The sequence below is a fragment of the Amblyomma mixtum genome, chromosome 3 (assembly GCF_055824585.1).
Source record: "Amblyomma mixtum isolate Tamu chromosome 3, ASM5582458v1, whole genome shotgun sequence".
In the NCBI taxonomy this organism is placed as follows: domain Eukaryota; kingdom Metazoa; phylum Arthropoda; class Arachnida; order Ixodida; family Ixodidae; genus Amblyomma; species Amblyomma mixtum.
In genome coordinates, this window is record NC_143014.1 from 115287988 (window position 1) to 115306552 (window position 18565).

Genomic DNA, 18565 nt, shown 5'->3' on the forward strand with positions numbered 1-18565 from the left:
TGAGTCAACGCTATTTCTGTATAAGTATACAGCAGGGGCGTCGGGGCGCCACCGCACCGGTGGTGGTGGTGGTGGAAAACATTTATGTACAGGTATAATACAGGAGGTTATGCATGAGCTGACCCAGAGGGGGCCAGCCCTGGCGCCCTGGCGAGAGTCAACATATCGAGGACAAGCTGCACCCCGCGGGGGCTAAAGTCACAGTGACTTTAGCGGGAGCGTGCATGCAGCGCCGCCTCTAGGGTGCCTTTCTTCTGGCGCGTGCATTTGATTGTAAACCACAACACCGGTCACACGCTCCTGCTCACCCGAAAATGCTTTCGGAATTAACTGCAAATAAATCACACATTTCACATGTCATAGGCCATGCACAATGCAGCTATATATGCCAAGCAGTGCAATGTAAACAGACGCTCACTCCGGTATCGGCGAGGCGCCTGACGACCCGATCAACGAATTGTCGGTCGTTCATCGCCGTATTTAGGCTATCAAGTCGATTATCATGTCATCTTCGCTATCAGACGAACTTGACAGCAGTTCATCAATGGCGGCAACCATCCGTATTCTCTGTTCCATCGCGCGAGAGTGTGCGCAGACATGAGCAGGATAGTATGGGCCACAGTGTACGGCCAAAGGCGCCCCGGTGCGGGCGATCGAGGATGCTATTAGTTTCCTAGTTCTTTTCCGCCACTGTGAGTCAACGCTACCTTAGCTGCCCACCTGTTACCGTCCAATTTCCTCAGGCGTTCTTCATATATCGCGTGTTGCGTAAATCAGAAAATCGAAAAAAAAATTCTCTCGGCCTAACCGCACTTTTGTTCGGGCTCAAATTTCGCCCAGAGGTTGAATTTAGTGGTCAGTTTTGTTTTATGCTACATTCAGATGGGGTACTTGCCTGAATCGGTCAGAATTATTTGGAAATCCCCATCGTTTGTGGCGACGGCGAACCAAAACCGGAAGGCTTCGCAGCAGTGGAAACCGTGGCGCCATCTCGCACCCACCGGAGAAACCCAATGTGCTAAGTTGGTGAGCAAATTATCTTTGCTTGGTGCTCTCTGCTGAGAAGCAGCGCAAGACATCACCGAAAATGCGGTCGTACAGCGATCAAGAGAAGGCCATGCCTATGACTTGGCTACGCGAGTCCAACTCCTCCCCCGCCGCCACCAGCCGCCCACCCCGGTAGTTGCCAACGATGGTAGTTGCCCTGTAGAGGGCTCGTTTCTCCGGTGGGTGCGAGATGGCGCCACGGGTACCAGTGCTGCGAAGTTTTCCGGTTTTGGTTCGCCGTCGCCACAGACGATTGGGATTTCCAAATAATTATGACCGAATCAGGCGAATACCCCATCTAAATGTAGTATAAAACAAAACTGACCATCAAATGCAACCTCTGTGCGAAATTTGAACCCGAACAAATGTGCGGTTACGCCGAATTTTTTTTTTCGATTTTCTCTGATTTGCGCAACAGTCGGTAGTATTTTACTCCTAGCTTACCTTGCTTCGAACGATGCCCAGCCCATATCCCCTTGTACTGCCTCGTTTGTGGTTTTGCCGTGGGCACCTAATGCAAATTTTCCTACAGTTCTCCGATTTACGCATGGAGGAAGGAAAGAACTATAGTAGAATACAACTTATAAAAACAGCAGTTGCTAACACTGGGCCGCGGTCCGCAGTGTTTTGTATTACTCCGCTGACCAATCGCAACTGTAAATGAAACCAATTTTTTAATGTTTGACCATATCAAACAATCTACGTATCAAAATTCTAGAGTTAATTTTTTTTCTTGTGCTACGCGCTTCTTGTTTACGTAACAAGAAACGTTTAAGGAGCGGACTACTTTTTCGTCGTGGAGGAATTCCGTGCGCGGAGGCTGAATGCGGGCGGAGCTTCACTGCAGACTTAAGTTGTATCCATGGATTAACGTCTAATGGATGGATGGATGGATGGATGGATAGGAGCGCCCCCTTTGAAATGGGGTGGTGGCAATTGCCACCATGATCAGCTTTTCTTTCTTTACTATTTTTTTGTTTACTGTGTTGTCAGTTCTCATTAAGATTCGCCATCATCTTTACCTACGGTTTCCTACACTTCTAACCTTATGCCACATCTCTGCTATTCAGCCACCAATCCTCCAATCGCTTTTTGCTAACTTCTACTGCAGATTTATTTACATGACCATTGTTACCTTTCAACCCTAGGGCCTCCGGAAGAGTGACTGTGCCTGCATCGACATCCGGATGGATACCATCACATATGAGTATGAGGTGTTCAATTGTTTCCACAAATCGACCACACACTGCACATGTGTCATCTTCTTCGTTAAATTTCTTTTTGTAGCTGCGCGTTCTAAGACACCCGGACCTAGCTTCAAAAAGTAGGTTACTGCCTCTTGAGTTATCATAGAAAAATTCTTTCCTGATCTGCCTTTTCCAGTATCGATATAGTTCTACTATAGAGGCTAGATATAGTTGTACTAGGGTCCCTAGTTGTACACTATGTTTCTTTTCCATTGAATTTCCGCGTGAGGGTGTGGCGCCACCACGTGGGAGCCGCGAGAAACACTCTGAACATCAACGTAACAGACGACACGAAGGCGCAGACAGAAAATGGAAGCTCTCCGCTTATTTTGCACCCGCGGCGAAAAGTAGTGATAGAGAGTGCTGTATCACTTTTCGCGCAGTATGGCGGAATGTTTCAGCGTTTTCACAGCCCATTCATCAACGCACGCAGCTGCAGTCTCGGCACTAGGCGCAGTGTGCGGGGAGGGTGTATTTCCCCTGCGAAAACTTGGCCGGCGCGCCGCACCGGTCACCGCTTGCGAACTGCCGCCGCTGCCGCCTCACTGCTAGCAAGGACCACGGCCGGCCTCGACGCCCGCGCTCTGCGAGCGAGCGCGTCGAGACCGGCCGTGCAAGGACACACGGAGCGGCAAGCATCGATGTGCCGCCGGACACGAGCTCCGCCGGCTCCGCCCACAGCCGGTGTCACACTCCCCCTCGCAGCAGTGCCTGAGCGCTGCTTGGCTTAGAGTACTTGAAATTCGGTAAATAGCCGGAATACACGATGCGTTTTTACGGCGGCATACAATTTTCGCTCGACGGCGCGCACTCGACGCCCGCCGTCGAGTAAACCACCCGCCGCCGCCTATCTGGACCCGCCAGAAACGCCGCGCGGATCCGGCGAGACCGGAAGCGGCAGCTGAAGCGAGCCAATAGCAGCGCAGAAACCCCTCTCTTCCTGTTTGGCTGGCTCTGCTATGGGGGCTAAAAGGGGTGGATGGATGGCTAGCCACCATACAAGCGTTTGCGGGACGGCAGGCTGGAAACGCTGATTGGTCAAAAAAATATGACGTCATACGCGTGACGTCATAGGTCACGTGATATTTAATGACGTCATGTCCGGTTGGGGACAGGCATGTTTTCCCTAGATTTTCCCCCGCCACCGCTCGTCAGCGGACGGGGCTGCTCGCGAGGAGGCGAGGAGGCAGCGTGCACTGCAGCGTTGCCTCCTCGGCGTGTCCCCGTCATGTCTTTCGACCCGCCGCGGTGGCTCAGTGGCTATGGCGCTCGGCCGCTGATCCGAAAGACGCGGGTTCGATCCCGGTCGGGGTGGTCGAATTTCGATGGAGGCTAAATTCTAGAGGCCCGTGTACTGTGCGATGTCAGTGCACGTTAAAGAACCCCAGGTGGTCGAAATTTCCGAACCCCTTTCACTACGGCGTCCCTCATAGCCTGACTCGTTTTGCGACGTTAAAACCCCAATAAACCATAAACCCATGTTCTTCAGTGCGCGCGCGAGATTAAAAAGCGCACCTGTCGCGCTGCGCTGTCACACTGCATGCCTGCTTCCGTGCATTTCTTGCGGACTCCTTTCAGTCATACTTAGCTATACTTTGACCAAAAGGCTTCTTAAACAGTTACTTCAAGTTTTATTGTTATGTATAAAGAATATGTTTGTAGCAGGTGCGTGAGCCCGAACAAAAGAAAACTGTTTTTATTCCCCTTCAGTATTCCTGCTTATCGAGACTTGAGTATTTATATGTTGCAGTACATCTTTTTTCAGGCATCACAACTGATGTTTCGATGTGTTTGGTAATTGACTTCATTGTAGCTTCATACTTGCACCATTTAAACTCTGCACATAGCTCTTTTTTCACAAAAGGAAATGTGATTAGGTTTCTGAATAGAGCTGTGCACGGGCCGCAATTTCGAACCCGCGCCCGGCCCGGGACTTAACCTACCGACAGGAAGCCCGGCCCGACACTGAAGGACCCTGAGCACGCTCGTGCTCGGCCCGACCTGCAAAGCGGCGACGACACAAAAAGAGAATTTCAGGAAAATGAGTTTATTTCAATGACATTCAAATTTTGACCTCGCATTCCAGATCACAGTTTGGGATTATACACAAGACACAACGCATAAAGGTATAGATTTATCACTCTAAATATGCAAGTTGTTCATTGATGATGGCTTGATCGAAACAAGAGCGGCGCTCTTTCATTACGAATCCTGCGGCGCTGAAAATTTTCTCGCTGCTTGAATTGGTGGCCGCAACGGCTAATACTTCCATAGCAAGAGAAACGCTTGAAGTATGAAGGGGAATGACAGACGTGGTGTCGTAAGCCATGGATGGCGTGCCACAACAGGAAGACTTTTTGACTTGTTAGAGGATAAGCGAGCAAATAAGCGACAGGGCGGCGCTATACTGCGAATGCCGATGTGGCCGCGACGTCCCTGCTTGTACTATTCACGGGAAGGCACGGTGCTGTGTTCACTTTGCTGACAAGCGATTACGGCGAAACGCAGCACTGCGCCAGAATAGTACAAGCTGAGCCGTAGTGGAGGCGCCAGTGACATTCTTCTAATGCTTTTCATGTGGTGCCCCCCCCCCCCCCCTCCTTCGCTCTCGCCCGCGACTATTGTCCGTCTCCCCGGCCGGAACCTGCCGGGTAGGCGGACAAGAGAGAAGGCTGCCGGCTCTGCGGTGCGCTGCGAGTGGCGAGTGGAAGAATTTAACCTTTTCCCGATGTGCTGCTGCAGCGCTACTCCGTGACCCCGCGACCTCGCGTGCGCCGTACGCAGCCCTGCCTCCGCTTCCCAGAACCATCCTTTCTTCTTACAAGGCGCCCAAAACTGGTTGCTTTGCCCCAACGTTGGTACTTGCTAGAACGAAAAATGCGTTTCTAGCCCCAGCTAGCTTTTTTTTTTTTTTTAGCGTTTGTACTATCTTCCCGTCCTTGTACATGCCCTCCTGGATGGTCTAGACACAAATCACTTCCTCAAAAGAAAACATTCGACAGAAGTCTGTCTGGTTGGGAAATTTAATGTTAGGAGAAGGTAAGTGACGCCAACCAAGTAAAATACAGGAAAAACACGACGTTTCGGGACCGGCTCGGCCCCTTCTTCACGGTGTGACTACGGGCGAGCGCAGCTTGGCTTTTTAAGCCCCTGTGTGGAGGGCCTGCGGGTCAATGGCCGCAGCCCATGGACGTAGGATGAGGGGAGAGTCCCCAGGGAACGATTAACATTCTCTCGTGTTTGCTGTATGTGCCACGACTCGAGTAGAAGCCTCCTGCGTGGGTTAGCTTCCGTTTCCAATACAATGGTGCTGTCGAAGTCAATTGGGTGGTCACACCCTTCACAGTGTTCGGCCACGGCGCTGCGTTGACGATTCATGTGACGGACGTCCGCTTTGTGTTGGTTCATCCTTTCCGCGAAGTTCTTCGTTTCCCCTATGTACGACGCCGGGCAGACGGAACACGGAATTTTGTACACGACGCCCTGGGCCTTTTCTCTGGGCTGCCGGTTTTTTGGGCGGGGGAGAAGGCGACCGATAGTGCTGGTCGGTTTGTGCGTTGTCAGCACCCCTTCTTTTCCGAGAATGCGACCGAGCGTCTCGCTCACGCCTCTCACGTAGGGGATGCAAACACGTTTCAGCTTCTGGCATGCGTCTGAGGAAATAATAGACCGGATTTTGTTTTGCCTTTTTTGTTTCCTGATAATGCGCCGGATGAATGAGCTTGGGTAGCCGTTCTTTTGGAGGTCAGAAATGACTCGGTTCTTCTCCTTCCTTTTATCTTCACTTGAGGAACATATGGAGTCGGCTCTCTTCAGTAATGACGTCACGACAGATGCTTTGTGCGGGATGGGATGGTTCGAATCGAAATGTAGGTACCGTCCTGTGTGGGTTGGCTTCCTGTGCACCGAGGACTGCAGGCCTTTGTCGTGCCTTGTAAGTAGGACATCCAGAAAAGGCAGGCTGCCCTGCTGTTCATGTTCAACAGTAAATTGTATGGCCGGTTCAACTGAATTTAGATGACTCTGGAGGTTTTCTATCTCTGAGGTTTTCACCACACAAAAGCAGTCGTCTACATAACGGAGGAATAACTTTGGCTTGGGATTAAAGGAGGAGAGGGCCCGGCTTTCGACGTCTTCCATGGTTAGGTTAGCCACTGTGACTGAAATTGATGCCCCCATAGCAGTTCCGGTTGTTTGCTTGAAAAATTCTCCGTTGTAGGTGAAAAAGGTACTGCGCAGACAGAGGTAGTCACACCGTGAAGAAGGGGCCGAGCCGGTCCCGAAACGTCGTGTTTTTCCTGTATTTTACTTGGTTGGCGTCACTTACCTTCTCCTAACATTAAATTTCCCAACCAGACAGACTTCTGTCGAATGTTTTCTTTTGAGTCTATACGCCAAGACTTCGGCATCGAGACCATGCAGCTAGTGAAGCGATACGTCAACATCACCAAGAGTATTGCTGTCTTCCGGACACATCTAAACTTCAACAAGACCTGCAAGGAAAAGGATGTGATACCCGTGAGCCTTCGCCTAAAGCGCCCTGTAACCACCGCAGAAGGCCTACGGCTGGTGTCCAAAACGGAGCAACAGTTATTAAGTGCGCGGATACACGAGGGCCATTCCGTTCTCCGCAAAAAGGAGCTGGACCGGTTCTTCGCGCGCCGCCAACTAGAACACAGGATGCCTGAGCTCTTCCCGCGGGTGGACGCCTTTGCCATGGAAGCGGCCTCCACTGCAGCCAACAAACATCGTGAGTGTCAAAACAAGAAGTTGTTTGCCCTACAGCAGCGGCAGAAGAAACAGCCTGACCCCCATAACTCTGGCTTTGTAAAGAACCTCTCCTCCCGTCGCTTAACACCGCCTGAATCCTCTGTTCTCGCAAAAGGACATGGATTCAACATATCATCTGGTCCCGCCCTCCCAAAACTAGTCGCGGCTGTTGAAGATGCGATCCAGCACCTGGAGCCGCACGTCAGGGAAGAGGTCCGCCTGAAAGCGATTGGTGTCATCACCAAGGTACCCCCCAAATTTCCGAGCAATCTGTCTCAACTGGAACGAAAAGCCCTACGCGGTCTCAGGGACGACACCGACATCGTCATACTCCCGGCAGACAAGGGCAACTCTACAGTGGTGATGGACCGACGCGACTACGAGGAGAAGGCGTCAGCCCTTTTAAGCAGTGGGGCGTATGAGAAGGTTCGCAAGGATCCGACTTCAAACACTCAGGCAACACTCAACAAAACCCTGGCAGAGATGTTCAAGCGGCATCCTGATTTCAAATGGCTTTACCTCCGCCTCATCTCCAGAAACGGCTCAGCTCCAGGTTTTTACGGGCTTCCTAAAACTCACAAACCTGGCGTCCCCCTTCGGCCAATTGTAGACTTCACCCTGTCTCCTCTGCGACGTCTCTCTGACTACCTGCACAAGGTACTGGCGCCGCTCGCCGGCAGAACACCCACGCATGTACAGAATTCGCGGCATTTCGTCCAACTTGTCTCGAACCTTACCGTGGAGGAAGACGAAAGCCTAGTCTCGTTTGACGTGGTGTCGCTATTTACCTGCGTACCGGTTCCCCTTGCTGTGTCCGTTGCTCGCCGCGCACTCGAAAACGACCAAACGCTGCACGAGAGAACTCCACTCAACGTCGATGAGGTATGTCGCCTTCTCGACCTCTGTCTGCGCAGTACCTTTTTCACCTACAACGGAGAATTTTTCAAGCAAACAACCGGAACTGCTATGGGGGCATCAATTTCAGTCACAGTGGCTAACCTAACCATGGAAGACGTCGAAAGCCGGGCCCTCTCCTCCTTTAATCCCAAGCCAAAGTTATTCCTCCGTTATGTAGACGACTGCTTTTGTGTGGTGAAAACCTCAGAGATAGAAAACCTCCAGAGTCATCTAAATTCAGTTGAACCGGCCATACAATTTACTGTTGAACATGAACAGCAGGGCAGCCTGCCTTTTCTGGATGTCCTACTTACAAGGCACGACAAAGGCCTGCAGTCCTCGGTGCACAGGAAGCCAACCCACACAGGACGGTACCTACATTTCGATTCGAACCATCCCATCCCGCACAAAGCATCTGTCGTGACGTCATTACTGAAGAGAGCCGACTCCATATGTTCCTCAAGTGAAGATAAAAGGAAGGAGAAGAACCGAGTCATTTCTGACCTCCAAAAGAACGGCTACCCAAGCTCATTCATCCGGCGCATTATCAGGAAACAAAAAAGGCAAAACAAAATCCGGTCTATTATTTCCTCAGACGCATGCCAGAAGCTGAAACGTGTTTGCATCCCCTACGTGAGAGGCGTGAGCGAGACGCTCGGTCGCATTCTCGGAAAAGAAGGGGTGCTGACAACGCACAAACCGACCAGCACTATCGGTCGCCTTCTCCCCCGCCCAAAAAACCGGCAGCCCAGAGAAAAGGCCCAGGGCGTCGTGTACAAAATTCCGTGTTCCGTCTGCCCGGCGTCGTACATAGGGGAAACGAAGAACTTCGCGGAAAGGATGAACCAACACAAAGCGGACGTCCGTCACATGAATCGTCAACGCAGCGCCGTGGCCGAACACTGTGAAGGGTGTGACCACCCAATTGACTTCGACAGCACCATTGTATTGGAAACGGAAGCTAACCCACGCAGGAGGCTTCTACTCGAGTCGTGGCACATACAGCAAACACGAGAGAATGTTAATCGTTCCCTGGGGACTCTCCCCTCATCCTACGTCCATGGGCTGCGGCCATTGACCCGCAGGCCCTCCACACAGGGGCTTAAAAAGCCAAGCTGCGCTCGCCCGTAGTCACACCGTGAAGAAGGGGCCGAGCCGGTCCCGAAACGTCGTGTTTTTCCTGTATTTTACTTGGTTGGCGTCACTTACCTTCTCCTAACAAATCACTTCCTGCTGTGCATGCAAGACGCCCAGCGCACCACAGCCATATTCGCACTTCCACATATATGATACATGCTTTGCCCAACTTAGAGCCTTGGGCGTTTGGTTGTGAGTAACTCCGTATGGCGCGTAATGCATTCCCATCAGGCAGAATTAAAATATGAGAAAATTCATCGCAAGATATATTTCCTTGTATTCTCCAAGTAAATTACTTCTATACTAACTCCTCCCTTCTGAAGTGACCAAAAGATAAAACAACTCAGCGTGTAAAAAAGGTGAATGCAAAAATACACTACTTTTGTGCAAAATTCACAGGAAGTGCACTTAAATTGCCACAAGTGCATGGCCAATTAAGGAAAAAAAAACAAGGGCAAAGGACGGAGACGCACAACAGGAACACAGGACGACGCTGTGTTCTGTGTTCCTGTATTCTGTGTTCCGAGTTCTGTGTCCCCGTCTTTTGCGCTGGTTTTCTTTCTACAATCGTGAACCAATTAACTCGCCCAGCTCTCCACTCTACTGGACCAATAAGGCATCAAGCTTCACAGTGCATTAGTGTTATATCTTACGCTACATATTTTCGAATTGTTTTTGCTCGGCATACACGTCTTTCATTTGCTTAGGAAGAAAGCAGCGCAGTCAAGAAAGTTACTCCCTCCTGCCAGCGAAAATTAAAAAAATGTGGTTTTTTCAGCGCCAGTATAAAATCTTTGCATGCTGACGGCATGTTGAAATTTTCGTTAATGCACCGTAATAATTATCTCATGAAGCCCCAGCTCTTGTGGCCCAGGACGAAGAGTACGATGATTTATAGCGATATTTGAGGTGCATTTATGAGCCAAGTTCTTAATGCTCTAACGTTCTCCTAAGCAAATAAAACTGAAAATTGTGATAATTTTGATAATGCTTTATGGAGCTAACACTACCAGGACGTGGTAAATAAACAAAAAATAAATTCTTTGATAAAGGCCTGTACGCTGCACTTGTGCTGCTCATTTATTTCATGCTGTCCATTTTCTCAGTGCAGTGTCTTCTTTGATATGCATATTTCTGGCTCATTACATACTTTGCTTCGGTTCACAATTCTTCTTTTAGCTATATTTCATCCACTTTCCTGCCATAATCTCTATTCAAACGTAATTTGTATAATTTTGCTTTGTCCGGGCTCCTGCAATGTTCTTTTTATTTTTATTTAGAACATACTGCAGGCCTACAGTAGGCCCAAGCAGGAGGGGCGAATACATAATATATGCAAAAAAGAACAGGTTTAGCAAAATTGAAAAATGTTAAATACAAGTTGTAACACAAAATACAGCAATAAATACAAGGCTCAGATGCAAAAGTATATATGAATGATGTGAAGACCTGTTTCAAGCTGTTGCACTATAATTCAGTCTAACCTCCTCGATCACGATCACCTAAGCCTTTCCTTATCTGTTGCCATACTTTTTTATGGAAACACTTAAAAACAAAGCACCATGATCTATTTCAGTATTGTTTTATTTGCCGATCTAATTTTTTCGAAGATAACATGGGATACCAACTCCCCTTTAATGTCCCCGTTCTCGTCTCGAAGTCGCGAATTTTTAGATGTGCGCTCAGTATTCTCGTTAGTGCATTTGTGCTCACAAGGGACTATAACAGCCAACGCGGCTAATACGCTAGATTTAATCCTGACAAATCGATCTGACATAGTCTCACCTATTACATACCTGCCAGGCATCAGCGACCACTTGCTAATGCACTATGGCATTAATCTAGCCACTCCGAACACTAACAAAAAGAAAAAAAAATAATAATACGAGACTACAATGGAGCAAATTTTCAGGCGATAAATAATGAACTATTTTTTTTATCGATGCTTTCCCATAGCTTTGGTGTCCGCAGCATTCAAACCAACTGGAGCATGTTCACAGCTATAATCACCCAACTCACAGAACAATACACTCCTGAACGCACTGCTACCACCCACTCAATAGCTCCCTAGTGTAATAATCACATTAAACGTTTATCTAACAAAAAGAAAGCCTCTACCGCATCGCAAAGTTCTCGCCAACTAGTGAGCGATCGGACTTCGTATTCAGCGGCTTCCAACATGTATGTTCAGGCGCTCAAAAGCGCTAAAAGCACTTCCACTCACATGTAACCACCAATGTCAAAAATTCTGGCGGGTCATTAATCCTTCCACCGACGATAGTTTTGCGTTATCTGACCCGTTAGGCGACCTCATCCCTTCCGACGTTCGCGTCACGATTCTTAACCGCGTAATCACTGACAACTTTACACCCATATCTGATGTATACATATGCCTACAACTCACCACTTCAACTATGTTTTCATGCCACCTATAACTGTTGCTCCTACTGGTGTGAATAAGCTTATTGATGGACTCAGTGTTCATTCCGCTCCGGGTTATGACTGCGTTACTTAAAAAGCACTGCAGCTTATTCGCCCATTATACTAACCAAACTTTTCCAGCATTGACCAGTCAACGCTGCTACTGAGTGGAAGATCGGAAAGGTGGTTACAGTCTACAAATCCGGCAGCAAATCATCCCCTATTAATTATCGTCCCATATCCCTTACCAATACTTGACCCAAAATGTTCAAACATATAATATTCACCAACCTTGTTAACTTCCTTTCATTGAACAACTTTTTATGTCAGCGCAACATTGTTTTCGAAAACTTTACTCTTGCGAAACACAGTTAATATAGTTTACACATGCATTGCACTGTATTCTAGACCTATCATCACTAACTGGCTGTATATTTCTGAATTTTTCAAAGGCTTTCGACGATGTATGTCACAACCTTTTGGCTCACAAACTAAAACATCTTAATATTGACTGTAACTTATTGAAATGGATTGAATGTCTACTTAATCGCTCACAATTAGTTATTGCTTACGGTTATAACACCTGTTTTACAGAGGTGTCTTCCGGAGTTCCACAAGGTTCAGTTCTTGGACCCTAGCTACTGTTCCTGATCTAACATTAATGATCCCCGCTCTCTTATGGATTCTCATATTCACCTATTCGCTGATGTTTGCGTCATTTTTAGAGAAATAACCAACACTAACAACCTTACATTACTTCAGTCAGTGGCGGTCACAGAGAGTGGTTTTAGGGGGAGCGGACAGACTGCTGTATATAAAAAAAGAAAAAATAGAAACAACGATTTTTCATTTTATTTGCACAAAATTTTTTTTGCGCTTTGTTATTGAAAAATAAATGGCGAAACGTATAGACGTTATACCATTACTCAATCTTTGAATGTTAACGTTTACGCGAGCAATATTCATTTCGATACCAGGGGAAACGAGTCGACGTCTGAGATAATTGCCACGACATGTCCACTAAGGTCAAAGCACCTGCCCGGACATTTCACCAGTGGGGTTAGCCGCCTTCATTTATCAGTTCTGGGAAGTGGCTTAATTTGTTCTGTCCTCAGTCCCCAAGGCGGCTGGTCGGCGCTCCTTGTCAAGCCAGAAAGGGATGGTCCCCTCGCTTGCGTCGCTGTGTCCCTGGTGGGATAAAGACATGAATGGGTGGCTCCCCCCCCCCCCCCCCTCCCGCCGACGAGGTTGTTGGCCACCGCAACCGCAGGTAAATGGCACCGCCGTCGCCGCCGCGCCGGCGGCATGGCAAGACAACGGTGGCGGGAACTTGATTACTTTTGTATTTTGTAAATAGTGTACAAAGCTCTCCCCTGTCCTTTCTTGCTGTCGCTCCCCTCTATACTTCTCCTTACTATCCTCTCCCTTTCCCTGTCGTTTCCGCCGGCTGCAGCTCGGGTGCTTAAGATATTAGATAGCAATTGCCGCAGCCGGCAACACTCTTTTGCTTCCTTTTTTTTTTAAAATAAACCACTACCACCAAGGCAGGAACACGATACCTATCAACGTGTAGAACGTGGAATTGTGTGAAATAAGACAGCCGCTAACAAGGTGAACGTACAAAGCAGGGGACTACTTGACGAGACCGCCACTGACTTCAGTGCGAAGAATGGTGAATGCAGCTATATATGAACAAATGCAAAGTCATGCGTGTATCTAGAAAAACTTCCGTCCCACCTCACTACTACATCGATAACATTTCGTTGGAATCAGCCTCATCATATAAGTGCATCGGCGTCCACATTACTTATTATCTTAACTGGTCTCTTCATACCGAGAACATAATTGAAAATGCTAATCGCATGCTTTGCTACTTACGTCGCAACTTCTTTAACGTTCCTTCCAATTTGAAACTACTGCTTTATCAAACACTAATACGATAAAAACTCGAGCATGCAACACGTGTATGGCACCCTGCTCATGACTTCATTAATGATCTTGAGCTGGTGCAAAATAACTCTGTGCGTTTAATCCTTGTTAACTTCAACCGCACAGCTATGAAGTCTAATATCTGCCTCCCATAACTGACATCGCGTAGAAAAGTGTTTCGTATCACCCTGTTCCACAAGCTGTACCATCATCCCGCTCTTCGTGATCACCTCATCCCCCGTACAATTTCTGTATCCCGCCGCATTGATCATGATCACAAAGTTGGAAGTATGTCATGCAACAGAAAATGCTGCTCGCAGTCATTCCTGCCGCGAACCTCATGCGACTGGAACCACCTTACCGCAGAAGTTGCCGGCACTGAATTTAAAAATTACGAGCAGTTCCGCGTAGCACTAGCTAACATTGTATATTCAGGCGCTGTTTAATGTTCATGTAATCAACTGTATTTTTCTCTCAGTTTTAGTATATTTACCATTCCCCCTGTGTAATGCCACTAGCCCGTTGTGCTCTAAGCGGTGCGGGCCGGGCTCTATTATTTTACTTTCCTTTTAGACAAGCCCACCCTAACATCTGTGTAATGCCACTGGCCTTGAGGGGTAAATAAATAAATAAACAAACAGAGTAATATGCAAGCCTCTCACACAACATTCACTAATATTTCTTTCTTTCTGTAATAACAATTTGTAGACAGCCTAAAGGCTCATATTTCACTGACGTGAAGGTTCATTTTTCAGTCACAGTTCCATACTGTAGAGCGCAGGATAGCGCTTGTGCTGCATAGTTATTCTTCTGTGTGTGTCATTGTAGGCGCTATTGTTTGTTTTCTCAAGTACTATGCACCGTGTATCCCAAACTGAAGTTCTTCTAAATCTTCTTTGATATTAGCAGTTGCAAATTCAAGCCTTCTGCAGGATTTGAAGGAGGCCCAAGGAGACGAGGACTAATTTTATGCATATGCAAATGTAAACAGCTAATCTATCTGTACTATTGTAACTTGCATTCTCTTTTTTGCTTTATGTGCTGTTCTTATATTTCGTGCCATAATGCTGAATGTCGTGATTTTTGTATGTATTATAGTGTAAATTGATACTGTATGTCTGCTGTCAAAGTGTTTTCTTTTTCTTTACTGTAATGCGCGATTGTAATGTTTATCTCTTATATTGTTTGGTGTACTTTCCATGTTCTTTTAAAGTACCAACTTGTTTTTCCTACGTTCAAAACTGTCATCTAATGGTCCCCTGGGCCTTGTCAAGCTGTGTGCACAGCTTTTAGCCCAGGGTGACCAGCCAGATTTTTCTGGTAAATAAAGTGCATTGACTGATTTATTAATTCATTGATATGCAACTTACAAATGATTGGAAATGAGGGGAACATGTGCACAGGGCGGAAAGCGCGTGGTCTGCCAGGAAACACTGAGGTGGCCCCGAGAAGGGCCTTTAGTAAGGACGACATCCGTTTTGTGCCTCTTCACTAAGCAGCGACGACACGGCGTGCGCAGTCCTCGTTTTGCACGAGCTGTCGAAGCAATCCTTGGTAAAAAAAATCACGAGAGAACAAAGTCGTGCTGTGTATGCAGATGCGATCGCCTCGTGGTTCCATTCACGGCGAACAACCATCCGGCAAGCCTGGCTCTTTCGACGGATTCAGGAAACGACTGAAGAGAACAAAAGTAAGGAGCGAAGAAAGGTGCACTGCTTACAGGTTAGAACACAAAAACAAAGCTAGGCGCTGCACTCGGTTAACCCATTCAACGAGGCGTGGCGTGAGCTTTAAATCCGATTTCGACAAGGCGTGAGAAGTCGCTAAAGAAGCAAAGGCACACTGCACTGAATGAATGATATAGATAGACTAAGCGCAAGTCATAACTTCTCTAAAGCCACAATGCACTCGTTTAACCCTGCAACGAGGCCTAGCGCGGGTTCTGATGTCTGGCGCCGATTTCGACAAAGAGAGGGAACACGGCCGCGAGATTGATGCCCGCAATCTTCCAGGAAGCAATGAAGCGGCCCTGAAAAGGGCCGTTTGGAGCAGCTCTTCAACGTCAACCTACAGCGGCGTGGCGGCGAGCAGTAGGCCCAGCGTCCGCGGCGAACAATGACATCGGCTTCCGAGAAGCATATCCAGGGAACGACGCTGCAAAAAAAAAAAAAAAAAAATTTCGTTACAAGCACCGCAATTTGGTGAGTCCTCAATGCACGAGAAAACTTGCGACAATGTAGTTCAGTCCTTACCTCAGGGTTGAGAATGCGCACCCCCGACAAGCGCGTCAGCGTAGCTGTCAAACGGCGGTCCTCAAAGCGCGCCTGATGCGGATCCTTGTAGTGCCGCGGCAAAAACTGTAAATACGAGCACGACACTAGCCACGTGCTCCTGGGGAAACGGCGAAAGCCGCAAGCAAAAACTGCACAGAAATTTCAGCTGGCTGTCGCCGCCGAGCGCACCACGCACGAACGCCATAGCTGCACACGCCTCGAAACGAGCGCGCCGAGGATCACGAAACGAATGCGGCATGCCCGCTCACCACGCACGCGCGGCGCGGCGGGTGCACCTAGCGATTCCCCAGGCGCTCTAGGGAGAGGTCGAGAAAGGCGCGCTGACGCCACGTCCGGTTGAGAACGAGGGCGAAGTCAAAAAACGTCACGGAGAAGCGCATCCCATCGACCAATCAGCGTTTCCAGCCTGCCGTCCCGCAAACGCTTCTAGCCACCATAGCTCTGCTCGCCGCCGCTAACATGGCCGCCATGGCCGACGATGTTCCATTCCGAAAACGCTTTCTCCGTGTGCGCGCGCATATGTGCTGCTTCAGAGAAGAGGCATCAAATGGCGCGCCCCGCACGCAGACGACTTTGGCGCGAACGTAGTGCGCAAAAGCCATAGTAGCGAAAATGCAGCAGCACTCTTATTTTGGGCAAACTTTGGATTTACATGCTTTCCTGCACGTTTGTTGCAATTTATACACAGGGTATTGAATGTTAGGGCATTCTTGATTATCGAACGTTTATTTTTGCATTATTTTATGGCCAAAAGTTGTGGTTCTACAGTCGGTAGCGCACCGGCCCAGGTTCAGTTACTGGCGCCTGCCTGTTCGCTGGTCTCCGCGCGCCTTGTGCGTGAGAAACGAGTCTCATGAAAAAATGCTTCCGCTTTGCCGTGCTGTCTTGTCGCGCCGTTACAGCAAGACTAGGGTCGCGGAGCGTTGAGATACGACGCTTTGCAGTGACGAGGTCTTGTTTCTCTGTTCAAGTTTCGCTTTGCATATACCGTATTGTGCGTTTTTATCGTAAAGACTTTCAAAATTTTTCTTTCCTCAACCGCTGGCTCGTTTGCGGTGAAACTGCACACAGAGCTTGCGTATTATGGTAACTTTTGTATCATAGCAAGTTTTACAACGGTACTTACTTAGTTGAGCCGTGCATGATGCGAAAACGTAATCGTCTGCGTCGAGATCGGCGTACCGAAACCCAAAACACCGTTTTTTTGCTGAAGGACGGCAGTAGCGCCATCTGTCTTCTGCAGTGGAAAGTGTCATTAGGCGCCAAGACGAGCGTTGCAAGGAGCGCGGGCCCTTTGAATACGCCGTTCCGGCCTTTTCGTCTGCTTCAACTGAAGCGCTAAAAAAACATTTTCGGCCAACTGAGCGGAAAAAATGCCAGAAACAACTATTTTAACGAGGCTGTGCCGTTAAAAGAATATTGCTTGACGTCTTTTTTTTTCGTCCAATGACTTTATCCAATTCAGCTTATATAGCGTCTGCTTTCGTGGCTCTCCTAAAGCGTCGGAGGACGACGTCGCGAAGTCCTGAGCTGTTTTTCTTGTTTAATTTCGTTGTGGAAGACAGATGGCGCTATAACCGCCCTTCAGCAAAAACTCGGTGTTTAGGGTTTCGGTACGCCGATCTCGACGCAGACGATTACGCTTTCGCATCATGCACGGCTCAACTAAGTAACCGTTGTAAAACTTGCTACAATACAAAAGTTACCATAATACGCAAGCTCTGTGTGCAGTTTCACGGCAAACGAGCCAGCGGTTGAGGTAAAAAAAATTTTTTTGAAAGTCTTTACGATAAAAACGCACAATACGGTATAGTTGTGGCGAAAACGTGGTTTTAAAATTTTTGTGCGACACCATGCCGTGGCCCGACGAAAATAGCAGCGCCGCGGTGCGGCTTCGCAGCCGCTCCTCGGACCCGCCGCGGTGGCTCAGTGTGGTTAAAGCGCTCGTCTGCTGAGCCGGAGTACCCGGTTCCAACCCGACCGCGGCGGCCGCGTTTCGATATGGAGGCAAAACCCAAAAGGCGCCAGTGTGTTGTGCGACGTCAGTGCACGTTTGGGGAAATTATTCTCGAGACCTCCACTACGGCACCGTCTCTTCATTTCTTCTTTCACTCCCTTCCCTTATGGCGTGGTTAGGGTGTCCACCGGGATATGTGGGACAGTTACTGCGTCACTTCCTTTCCTCAAATCCAATTTTCGATTTTCCGATCCTCGGACTGAAGCCGCACGTGGGCTGTGTATTTCTGAAAACGACTGTACATACGCGATGGTATGCATTCGAACACGCAAATCTACCAAGCACTCATGCTGAAATCAGTGCAGCAGTGTCGAAATGAACAATGTCATGATTATAACAGTAGAGTCAGCGTCGCTGCTCTCAAAGGGCTTCTCGCTCAGTGTAATTTGCCACTTGTTGATCACATTTGCTTTCGTGGCGAGGGATACGCGGAGGCGCGCCACCGCTCATTCGCAATTCATGTATCTCCGGCCGCGCCGCCACGACGTTTCCAGACGCACAAACTTCGTCGAAAAAACGTCGCATCTATATCCCGGGTTTTATCAGGAAGACTGCCAGCTATACTCGAGCAGCGACAATTCCCTAGCAAAAATTCTGATTGCAGAAACAAATAAAAATCCTATTTGTTTCTCTGTATTGCATTATGAAACGATAGACCTACACACTGATACAGATTCTATTGGTCAAGGTATAGGTGTATAGGTTGTATTGGTGTATAGGTTCAATTGTATTGCCTGCGACTGGTGTGTGTGAGTGTTTACAGGGTCTGTCCTGATGTCCTGAAAGTAATAAGATAAGTCGCGGCA